Genomic DNA, 6674 nt, shown 5'->3' with positions numbered 1-6674 from the left:
TTGAAACGTTCAGAGTCGGTGCGGGCACTTTCTGCCCCCCCCTCCCCCCTCCCCCCTCCCTCCCCAGTCTAGATAGGGTTAACCACATAGAAAAGGATGTTTTATTCATTTTGCGAAATTAGTACGGGATTTGAAAGCAAAGGAGAGAAGATAAAACAGCTTCAATTTTTTGCGCATGCCCGCGAAAAATCAGGTGCGTAGAGCCCACATCACATGTATGCTTTATAGCGGAGCTCCTTAGCGGCCCGTAAGGGCCGCAGAGCGGAGCACCATACCCATAAAAAAAAACACATGAAAAAAAAAAAAACACATGAAATAAAATAGGAAACCTCTGCATCCGAGTTTTCATGGTCATCATGGCTAGCGGCATGCCTCGCGGGCGCGTACGGCGGCGTACGTACGGTGTTGCGCACATCCGGGATCTTGAAAGGTCTTGACAACTCGCGCAGTACTGGCAGTGTGAGGTCTAAACAGCTAGTCTGAAAGTTAGAACTTGAGACAAACACATTTATTTTGGCTCCTTGTTATGCCGATGACTACAAACGAGAGCAGGGTAAACTTAACTTCGAGGAAACAGGGTTTAAGCGATTTGCGACGGGAAAGAGATCGCGAGAGATCCAGAAAACCCGGACAGAAAGCAGGCGAAAAGTATAGCAAAGCGCCTGTCGAACCTGGTAGCAAAGTAGCGAAGAAAAGCGACTAAAATAGCAAGAGAGGTGCCGAGGAAAACAGGCAAAGAAATAGCGGAGAACAAGGGAACGGAGATAAAACGAGCAGACGAGTGTACCTACTGCGGCCAACTGGTGAAGGTGAGTACAAAACTGCAGTGTTTCCGTCATTTAATATCTCTACGTTTTGTCTTAAGCTTACTTTATACGCAAAGTAAGCTTATATTGACGGCACATTTTACTTGCTTTCGCCACTAAGCATTTGCTTGTGACATGAACAATGTTGAAAAATACTATTCGTTAAAATTCAGTTTTACCAGGTTTTACTGATCAAATAGGAGGATTTGATTATGTAAACAAATAATTGTTGGGCCTTCGAGGAACGAATTCACAAAGAATATCACTTCAACACATCTCGAAGAAAATTAAGCTTACGATTTTTAAATGCTTGTGATATGATTATTTTGTTTTACAGTGCTGGAAGAGCAGCTGAGATGAGAATGAAAGTGAAAGTGATGTCAGTTTTCACGAAGCACCTGGAATTTCGTTTACTCCGAGTGAAATAGATCGATTCAGTGTATGCAGTTTATTTATATTCATGATGAAGGTAAAATTACTGTTCATTTAGTCAGAGTAAATAAACTTCAGCTTCATTACTTAGCTCTTTCGTTCCCAAATATATTAAATAATCCACTTGTCATGTAGTTCTGTTCACTATTGAGCGTTCATGTGGATTACATAACAATGTCAACAATTTTGAGATTTTGAGGTCTGTTTTGCTGGTTTCATTCAGAATGTCAACAGTAAATGTTATATTTGTCATAAAAAAATCACAATCTTGTTGTGGAATTTGGAAAATGCACACAACAAAGGTTGATGACTACTGGAAAACTGGAATCTTTGTAAGTAAATTCATGCCATTTTAGACACTGTATGCAGCTCATGTGCATGCAAACTTATTATTAATTAAATGTGTATCTTTAAAAATCTTAGTATTACTGTTAAGAGAAAAGCTTTTAAGATGTGGCAATGTTTTTCCTATGCATGTACATGTATATATAGGGGTAGAGGGGAGGGGGAGTATTTAAAGGTCAAACCTTTTAAAGAGGGGGTGTAAGGGTTTGCAGTGATGCTTTGAGTTTATTAAAATATCAGGACCTGAACAATCGATGGAATCGACAATCGATGGCAATCGATAACAATCGATGACAATCGATATCAATTAATCGATTGATATTGATAATCGATGAACAATCGATCGCTAAAGTTTTTGTGATTATCGATTGTCGTCGATTATCAATTTCATCGATAATCGATGACAATCGATCAATTAACTAACATCGATTTTCATCGATTATCAATATCATCGATTACCAATTCAATCGATCATTTAACTGCCATCGTTTTTTATTTGACTAGTATTTGATAAATATGTTTACTTTAAAACACACGGTCTCTCTTGTATGTTATATTTTATTAGCAACAACAATGATAACCTTTCCAAAAAATGTCAATACAACGAGAAACTTACTAACTTAACAGTAATAAGGCAATAATTATTTAAAACAAACGTTTTGAGCTTAAGTCTTATTCGCCTCCATCAACGAAGCGTACGCTTTTCGGTCTAGTTTGCTTTCGAACCAACTCCTGGCAAAGTAAATTATAGAAATCGCAACTTACAGAATTCCTCGCTGTCTAAGTACAATGTAATTTTTTAAACTCTGTCTTGTAGTCCATAAACATTTTCTCGCTCGTCCGAAATATTTCAAATCAAACAGTAGCAGAGAGAACTCAAAAATACGTCGTCCGTACGTCGGAACGAAAACGAGACAACAGTGGGAGTCTGGGGATGAGTTTCGCCTGTCACGTCCGCCATTTTTGACTCGGTCACGAATAACGAAGTGTCTTTGGAATTCTAGCGCTAGCAAACAGTAGGAAACTCGAATGAAAAACAGAAACATTAAAGCTTATGATGTAAACTTCATCTCAATGGAAAGGAGCTTTATTATTTTTTTTTTACAAAACATATGTAAGTATTTACTTCATGCTTCGGATTGATTGTGTGTTTAATGCCAATTATCGATGGCAATCGATGAAGTTCGCGACCACCAAAGTGTGATTATCGATTGATCATCGATTGGCCGATGCCAATCGATGCCAATCAACAGTAATTAATTGATTGTCATCGATTGATCGATTGATTTTCCGATAATCGATTTTCATCGATTGTTCAGGTCCTGAAATATTTACAGTAGAACCCTGCTAACTCGAACTCTGAAGGGAAACGAAAATGAGTTCGAGTTAGCGGGGTTTTTCGAGTTAGCGGGGTTGATTGAATATTTTATTTGCCAAGTTAATAATTGATAGTTTACTGATTTTTAAGCACTTCAGTATACAGTACTGTGCAAATTGAACTTATCTTGCCAGGAACTCTAAAGCGACCACACATTCTTTTGTTAAGAGTGGAAAATGACTGTCAAATACATGATCTGTTCATTGCTATAATCAATGGGCAACCGTTGCGAGTTGCAAGTTCTGGAATTCGAGTTATCAGGGTAAAAAGTTTGACCCAAATTTTGTTCAAGGGAAACAAAATTTAGTTCGAGTTAGCGGGGTTTTCGAGTTATCCGAGTTCGAATTTAACCGAGTAAAAATGACTGAAAAGTGGGGTCAAATCCAAGGGAAATGGAAGTGAGTTTGAGTTAGCAAGGTTGTTCGAGTTATCCGAGTTCGAGTTACCGGGTTTTTTTTCTGTAGTTGACTTCGCAGTTATCAGTAAAAAAAAATAGTCTGTGCTGATACATCTCTGTTAAATATATAAGGTATCCTTTCGCATCCAGTAGTTTTGCTTCACTTTATACAAGCTTGCGTTAAGTGTTTTGTTTTATAAATTATTGATTTTCATACCAATTAATCAATTTTAATTTAATCTGTGGCGTTTGACTTTTTTCAGGGTTAACATGAATTTCAGAATTTGCAGAGCCACAGACACAAGAACAGAATGTGGACAAGGACATCAAAAGAAAACAGGAAGGATTAAGATTATCCAGCTTGATGTTTGGGTGTCTTCATGATGCCATTTTCAAGAGACTAGTAAATTACATGTAAATTGAAATCAAGAAAAGCTGCAAATGAGCAAAGTTTATATTTTAAATGTTAACGTATTTACAGTGTACTTCAGAAAACAACTTCTTGATTGACCTGTCTCTTTCACATCTTTTTAGATGTAACAAGGGCATTATGAAGTGATCTTTTTAAGAATAATTTATGCAGCCAAAACAGTAACAGCAGAAATGAATGGGAGTTTAAAATTGCTATTTTCAATGTTTTGGCTGGTAAGAAACCACATGTGACCAAGCTAAAATCTCTTTGGCCGGTTAACATGACCTGTAAGTGTCCAAATATTTTGAGCCCTCGACTACACAGGACTTACATGTAGTTGTCTAATTACTGTATATCATAAGATCTTTGGTTGACCTTGGGGGAGGTAGTGGAGTTAAAAAGCAATGTAATAATTTGAATTTGGATTGGTAATGCTGAAACTGGTGGTACTGTAATTCTTAAGTATAGACGTTAAAATCGTGATTGCAAGCAATATGCAATACCAATTTCATTCTTATGTGTTGTATGCTGCGTACAATTTATAAGAACAGCTATAATGTTAAAATTAGTGAAATATTCTAAAGCCAGATTAAATTTGCAGTATCCATTAGGTACCATGAAGCAACCAAATTGTGACTCATTTGCTTACTTTGTGAACTTCATGACGAATGGGCAACATGACTCCACAAAAATGTGTACAATAAAGCATACAAATTTTTAAAAGAGCAGTCAAAGTATTGATGCTTTTTTTTCTTGCATAGTTTTATACACAAGCAAACATGATTCTATTTTTTCTGCATAATCAAAGAACAAAACTGAGTTTGAGACACACAAACAATATTCTATCTTCCCAGAATTTTTGTTTTTTTATTTCTGTAAGTGAAGTGAAACCCCTTAAGAGGAAGGGGACTCAAAAAGACATGTAAAAATAAAAAAGGTGCTATCATCCTTTTTTTTTGGGGGGGGGGGGGAGGGGGGTGGGATGGGGTTACAGAATGTCCCTTCTTTGCTTCCAGTTAGTTTCACTCCGGTTTGCTTGTAGTTAGGTTCACCCCTGTTTGCTCGCAGTTAGCTTTATTCATCCGGTGTGCTTGGGATTAGCTTTCACTCTAGTTTGCTTGTGGTTAGCTTTCACTCCGGTTTGCTTGGCATTAGCTTATGGCAATATGCTGTAAACCCTTTGCTACATGTATGACCTCTGCCATTTCCATTCAAAATTAAAATATAGGCAAATAGTGAAAATAAAAACAAATGAATGAATGAAAAAAAGAAAATTAACCATATTCTTAATGTAGATGTATATTATTTCCTATATACTCTAAATGTTAAGTGCTTTGCTAATTTACCACGTGATATGCCTATCTACCCCAACATGCAGCCCTACTACCCCCTCCTTATCTACGAAGGTTACATAATTACCCGTTTTGCAGCATAATTTCCCATCCAGACTTCTGGATCATAATGCTGTCGGTGGAATTAAAACGTTTTGATTGATTTTGTTTGTTCTCGGCTTATTTGGTGTTGCTGTATACGGTACTCCCATATAAGGGCTATACGGGTATGTGCTGCTCAACAGGGTATGCCTTTTGCCTCTCTGACTCTGAAACAGGGTATACAAATCACTCTTTTGACTGTGGAACACTATCAAGTTTAGCTATGAAAATCCGCTCCTCTCATTGGTTTTTCTCCAAGCCACAGACAAAGTCAAGTGAGCGCTTTGTGATGTACGCTAGTGTTTTTATATCTATCTTCATATATTTTTCATTGTGGATATTGTCTGGAACAGGGTACCTATTTTGCACTGTTTGTCTGGAACAGGGTCGCATGAGCCGTTTTTCTCTGGAACAGGTCCAGAGTCTCAGCGACTCAGTGGCACACCCCTTGAGTAAATTTTAGGGAGTACCTCTCCCCCCCCCCCCCCCCCCGGGACACGGTAAAAAAAAGTAAGTAACAATATTAAAATTTATAAAAAAAAAAAATAAAACGAATATTATATTCTTAGCCTTAAAATTGTACAATGGCTTGAATTCAGGTTTCAATAAAGTGCAAAATAATTAACTGGGGAGCTCCGCTTTTAGGCTTGCCTAAATCTATATATTATTTGGAAGAAAAACGTCTGTGAGAAAGATACTATCGAGAACCTTAGCTTTTGGATATGGCAACCTAAAAACTGCAGAAAATGACTCAGAAAGGGCCATTTCATCAGTATTTTTTATGACGCATCTTATATAAATTATCGTACGTTGCTTAAAAAACTCAGGCCCATTTATAATTCAGGATGGCATTTTGAATTTATTCCCGTCTTAGACTATACAGGTAAAAGAAAACATTTTTAACCCTACCATTGCTTTGGATCCCATCAAGACTGCAGTTGCGGTGCAAAGTACTAAGAAGGAAAGTGTCAAGAGTGGTTCCTAAAAAGAGATCAGAGAGGTCGGTAAGGGTATACGCCAATGTGGCATTTCTGTAACAATCAAAGAAATGTGGCATTTCTGTAACAATCGAGATTCAGAAAAACTAGAGAAACTAAACAAGCGCATTTTGAGATTTATTTTTAAGGATGCAGATTCAGAATATAAACAATTGCTCAAAAAAGCGGGAATAACTAATTTAGGAAATAGACGCCTGCAAGACATGGTACTGATTCTTTTTAAATGTCTGTATCTTGATAACTATCCTGCATATCTGAAACAAATGTTTTCCTTTCGCTCTGTTTCGTATTCCTTAAGAGGTAGCAACATTCTAACCCTCCCTAAGCCGTCTTCTCCTTCCTTTGGTTTAAATTCTTTCAGTTATCTTGCCTGCAAACTATGGAACTGTCTACCTGACACTTACAGAACAATCAATTCCTTTAACGATTTCAAGCGCCTCGTCCGAAACTATAATTTAATGTAATTTGTATAT

The 6674-nt window shown here is 37.2% G+C and overlaps 1 protein-coding gene and 1 long non-coding RNA gene across 3 annotated transcripts in view; one reads left to right on the top strand and one right to left on the bottom strand.

Annotated features, from left to right (window-relative positions):
* Positions 1 to 6674, bottom strand: part of LOC144657240 (uncharacterized) — an 87169-nt gene that overhangs the window by 49109 nt on the left and 31386 nt on the right. The window lies entirely within an intron of this gene.
* Positions 460 to 5264, top strand: LOC144657074 (uncharacterized). Its single transcript, XR_013571455.1, has 2 exons — positions 460 to 1275; positions 3622 to 5264. It is a non-coding gene; the product is annotated as an uncharacterized LOC144657074 (long non-coding RNA).

The sequence above is a fragment of the Oculina patagonica genome, chromosome 6, assembly GCF_052425735.1.
Source record: "Oculina patagonica isolate OP01 chromosome 6, crgOcupat, whole genome shotgun sequence".
Lineage (NCBI taxonomy): Eukaryota > Metazoa > Cnidaria > Anthozoa > Scleractinia > Oculinidae > Oculina > Oculina patagonica.
Note: the sequence above shows the minus strand (reverse complement) of the source record. Positions and strands in the feature narration are given on the sequence as shown.